This window comes from Falco punctatus, assembly GCF_963210335.1.
Source record: "Falco punctatus genome assembly, chromosome: 2".
NCBI lineage: Eukaryota > Metazoa > Chordata > Aves > Falconiformes > Falconidae > Falco > Falco punctatus.
Window position 1 is genome coordinate 21943133 of NC_137581.1, and position 5932 is coordinate 21949064.

Genomic DNA, 5932 nt, shown 5'->3' on the forward strand with positions numbered 1-5932 from the left:
TCTAGACTTCTAACCCGTAAAAACAGCAGACATGACTTGTGGTGCCTGACTTCACACATGACTGAGTGGGTCACCCGAGGCTCCCTGCATAGTCAAATGACAGAAACCAGCATTTTCACCATGTGGTTCATATGACCTATTTCAGCTGTGCACTAGAAGCAGCTGCTCATCCGTGCGAAGAGCCAAGGGTGACCAGCTCAGAGGTGAACGTCTGCGCGGAAGTGGACAAGAGCTGCAGATGAATCCCACCAGGTACCACAGGAACCTGGGTACCTGCCAGCAGCTTGTGATTCCTCCTTCAGGATTGCTGGAAAGAGAGCTCAAGGGTTTTTGTAATATACATGGATGCTGACTCAAGTGGGCAGAGTCACTTCATCTCTCTTTCCATTGCTTTTCTATGATTTAAAGCTTTGACATGCATTCCTGCATTGCCTCTGTTTTATTAAATTAGTGCTAGGATCTCAAGGCAACCTTAAAATACTTTGCACAACTAACCTAACTTTTCTGGCTCAAGTTTTCATATGAAATTCATTTTTATTCCACACATCTCTTCTCACCAGTACAAATCTATTATTCTGGAAATTACTTAGAATTTCAGGATTGATGCACTGTTCAGTAGCCTCATCATTATGCTGCAGGTTTTCAGTCCTACTTGTAGTCTTACAGGACTTGATTAACAAAAAAAAAAAAAAGTCAGTGAGCATCTTCCCCAGGTTATACTGATGGCTCTCCCTGCCATATTTGTGGCTTTCAGTTTTAAATAAAATCTGTTTTTCAGAAATCAACTTATCCAACTAAATAAAGTCTGGTAAGATATAACCAACCACATATTAAAGTCTACAAAGATGGCATAAAGAAGGTATGAGGGTAGTTGCTATTATCTTTGTGCTACAGGAAAAAAGTAATTTGATTTATTGGTACTTTAAGCATTACAACTGAAAATTAGAGCATCACAGCAGCATAACTGCATTGCATAAGCAGCCTCAGGCTCTTTCCACAGCTCTAACTCAGCCTAGGTGGCACATAAAAGCTCATCGGAGGAGGACAGTGGGTGTGTGCCTCCAGTGACACTGTCACTTGAATGGCAGAAAAAACAAGGAACTAAACACTGTGTTGAGAGGCGCCTCTCATGCTCAGGTTAACAGTAGCTAATATTTCAGTTTTCAAGTCACCATAAAGACCAGTTCCAAGTATTTTATGTTCTAGCAACAAGGTGTACTTAGCTCCTACAGGAAAAACTCCCAAAGTTGTCTTCCCTACCCACCCCCACTCTGCTTCACTTTATGTCTAGCGAGCCAGGGGCCCTGAAGAAGAGTAAGTAGCTCAATGAGCATGTCATTAATGCATTTCTGTGCTGAGCCTTTCATCCTCAACGAAGGTTTAAAAGTGAAATGAGGCTTTGATTAGTTTGTTAATGGGAACCAGAGTATAAAGGCTCAACAACTCCCTCTCCTAAACTTCTGTGTATTTGAAGACTTGCACTCCAGAACAGGCAATCAAAACATTGTGGAGTACATGTCACTATCAGAGATTACATTATTTTGTAGATCTTAATAAAAACATCTCACAAACTAAAAAAATAATTGCAAAAAGCAAGAGATTGTGAATACATCACTTCTTTCACCCAGAACGAGTCACTGCCTCTGCAGAGCATCTGGGTGGGAACATCTTCAAGATAATGGATCATTTTGAAACAATCCTTGCATGCAGAAAACCATCCCATTCCTAACAAAGTGGCAAATGTTGAGGTCGCAGTGTTTGTAATATTGTCCTCAGAGAAGCATTACTTACCCACTTCAGGGCGTGTGAATTCACTGTGAAGAAAAGTATTTAAAAATTACACCAAATACCCAGGACTATTTTCAGAATTAAGCCAAGAGATGTCTTGTGTTTTTTTCTGAAAGCCATATGAATTAAGATGAAAATCGTTTTACACAAGGTGTTATCAGTTTTAAATAGTTATCTTTAATTCAAAAACTATTCGACAGACACAGCAACATCCTGTAAAGCATACTGTAACTTGGAGCTGAGCAAGGAATGTTTTTTTATCCAAAGTGGAAAACTCAGTTTAGCCCAGCCTCTACCAGAGAGCTGGGGGGAGAGCTTTCCCTGAATTTGGACACTGAAGTTATGGAAAAGGTAAACATGAGTTCGTAACTAGCCTAAAAGTCTCTCTAGAACTGGCACTCACCCGGCAGTGTAGCTGTAGTTTTGTTTAATGGCCCAAATGCTGCTAGAAAACCAAGTTCCCTTGACCTCGTAAGACCTGAGATGCCTTAGCTATTTCTAGGCTGTGATTACCGATTTCTAAAAACCTCCCCAGGGAGAGAGCATGTCCTCAACACACATGCTGCCCAACCAACACTAAAGGCACCCCCATTATCTGTTACACTAATAAACCTGCCTACAAAGTGGCAGACTGGGCATGAGCAGCACAACTTCAGGACACCTTTTAATTGCAGTAGGTCAGAGCAACTCTCCCTTAATCCTCAAAATAACAGAGCACCACACTCTCAGCCGCCTCAAGTGCCACTCAGAAGTGCTGCTCATGCAGCACTTGCCTAATGGTCCTTTTCAGAATGGGGTCAGGTCATCAGCTCTTCTGCAGACCTGCCATAATACCAGTTCCCAAATTACTGCACTGTTCTGCAACTCAGACCAAGCACAGTGTACTGTTGCTAGAAATCCCAAATGGTAGTTTTCTACCTTGCTGACTTGGATAGCTGTTACCAAGAGGAGCAGCTCAGTAGTAAACCACTGTCCCTTGGCTGACCTCTGCAGCTATGTATCAGCAGCTTTTCTCAGCCTCAATTGCCTTGGAATCTGACTGAATATAGACAGATAAGAGAGAAGCAGCAAGAAAATAGCAGAAATGACCAGAAACCAAAGAGCCACAAGAACACCAACCACAAAAGAGCATACAGGACTCGACGCAAATCTGCAGATAAGAGAGCAGTCTCTGCCAAGTTGTGCTCTTTAAATAAACTTTTGGCAAGACTTTAGGGTAGCAAAGCAGAATTTTACATATGGATTCTCATCTTGAAATAGAACAAGCCAGATCGAGACCCAGGAATTTGAATTTTTAGGGCTATATATAACTCGGTTATGAGGTTATACAAATAGCTGAGTTCCTCCATACATTACAATACCTCAAACACCAGTAAGTTACAGTAGTTCTTACTGCTAACCCTGATCCTTTCCCCACTGCTGAACTCCAGCTGACCAGCCTGTCCCCTGCAACCGTCTAAGTAGAAATTCATTCTCTTACAGCCTTGTGACCTACTCTCAGTATGCAATCTCCTTCACATGATCTCTGCTTGGGAAGCAGCTCTCCTTTTCTTGGTTCGTATCAGCAAATAGCCAAATACCAGTTATCTCTCTTCTCCCAGGCTGTCCTTTGGCACTGTGGATGGACCTGCGTGCTATGGGATATATGCAGCAGCAAAGGAATTAGAGCGCAGTTCAGCCTCAGTTATCTTTTTGGGTTTTGTTCTGTTTTACAGCTTCCAAAACCTCACCGCTCTCTGCACCGTATTTCACAGAATTCATAGCGATGGTTACATCCAGTTGTGCTCCGTGTTATCCCATTACATTTTCCTGCCCCAAAACACAATTCACCATCCAGAGTCAACTCACCATAAATTGTTAAGAACCACCACTAGATTTACAATGCTTTGCGTCTTGATGGAGCACCAGGCACTGAGTGCTTAGGTTTCTCTTTTGAGACACTAACCACACACCTCTAGCTGCATTCACACTGGGATTTAAATCACTTATAAAGTAGAGTTACAAAACAAATCCCTCCTTAAAACGTAGATTCAACATATGCATAAACATTCATACTTTTTCTTCCACTAATCATTCCTTTTCAGTATGCTCCATAACAGCTCTCAGTAGTCTCTTTAGACATTTCCTGCACCCACAGTAAGCAGTTAAAAGCCATTCAAATAAACAATACAATAGCATTTGGCATACCTTTCCTGCTCATGCGTCCTTATCGCATTCAAGGAAAAAATAGTAAATCAAAGTTTTATTCTATCATGGTAGTCACACACTCTCATATTGTGAATTTATGTGACTCTTGCATGTCACCAGATAACCTAGAAAGACAGCATACGTGCCAAGTCCAACAGCCAAGCAATCTGTTTATTAAGAATTATTTCTTCCACCAGCATGCTACTGAAAACAAGTTTGCTAACAGCTTAAAGTGGGATTAGAAATTATAGAAGGATCCAATCACTGAGAATGTTTACCCTATTAAAGCATTCTCACATGAATCTCAAAACAGTGCACAAAGCTGCAACAGCCTCATGCTTTCACAAAGGGACTGGGCCAGAGCAGCTCATAGCACGGCTGAGGAACGTGTCTGAACAACATCCACACTCCTGAATATTCAGAGCGCAGCCCTGTCCTCTGCCAAGCCATATTCTTGCGAGAATGCAGGCATCTTCAGTGCTTTATCCAGGGTAGCTTCAGGGGATGGAAAAATAAACGCAAAGTGGACAGCAACATTTTTAGGATCACTCAATCTTGCATCTGGAACTAGCTCAGCGAGCATCAGAGCCCTAAAGCCACTGCAGTATCAGCCCTTCCTCCCACAGCCCAGCGCGGCCAGCACAAGGGTCAATAATAACATATCCATCTCCATTTTTGCCTTTATATAGTTTTTATAACCCACTTGCTTCTCCTCAACCATTCTGCACAGTAGCCGGTTAATTCTCACACATGCCGTTTACTCTCAGTTTAAACATGCACACTCCAAGTAGTCCCTGAACTCACGCAGGCAGCAGCTCTAGACAAGCAAGGCAATGAATGCTCCATAGACTAAGTCAGTACAATAAATTAACCAGCCTCTAGGCTGTACTAAGAACTGAAGTTAAACTTAGCTTTTCCCTCCACATGCACATATGAAACCCTGTGCTTTCACTACTCCCAGTAGCATCCACCCATTAGAAGCACACACGGATGAACATGTTCATGCGCTTCATGTAGCAGCTACTGCCGCTGGATACAGAACCCAGCTGACCGACATTATGATTGTTGTGCCTCATGGTTAAACACACTGCTATGACTTAGCAGGAGTTTTGACATTTCCTCCTAATGGTACTAACCAGATTCTCCCACAGTGTATTCCAGCATACAGCCTGCCTACCTAAAAGGAAACCAACTCAAATAAAGACCTCCAACAGATTGAAGAGAGCCCTTTAACTTGCATCTATCTACAGCAAGAGGCTTCCATCCTGTAATAAAGATTACAACATTGACTATACATTGCATATTCCAATGCTCTAGTGCATTAATTTCCATCCGTACTATTATCAGAAACCTTATTCTCAGTGTAGATCCAGATGGAGCTGGATGTGGGTGAAGGAAACGTGATTAAAATGGGGCTAGAAGCTTGAGATTGTGTAACAAGTACTGGTTGGAGAGCTTTATTACCATGACAAGAACCAATTATCTTTACTAAATAAAGATTACAGCTGTAGAGTCCCAAGAAGACTCAGAAATAAGAAGAAAACTGTTCGTAATTAATAGGAAAGTCACTGAGAAGCTGGTGCTTCTAACAAGGTATTCCAATTCCTTTACCAGATTTGTTGGAGCTGTTTAAAATGTTGATCTGCATTACCACATATGGAGTGATGGTAATGCTAAGTAAACACAGAGCTCTCTTGTCCTCACACTGAACCATTAATTTGGGTACAGAATAGTGTTTGTAATTAATAGACCAGAGTCTAGAGTCAATAACATGAAGCTGAGCCAGTCTCCCATATCCACAAGTTACAGAATCATTCAAGAAACAAAAAAAATAAAAATAGGTGAAGTAATTTCTGTACTCTATAGCCTCTATCAGATACGATTCATCCATAAAATTCTCATTATTCAACATGTTTAACATTCATACACTATTATAAATGGACTATTTAATGCCCAG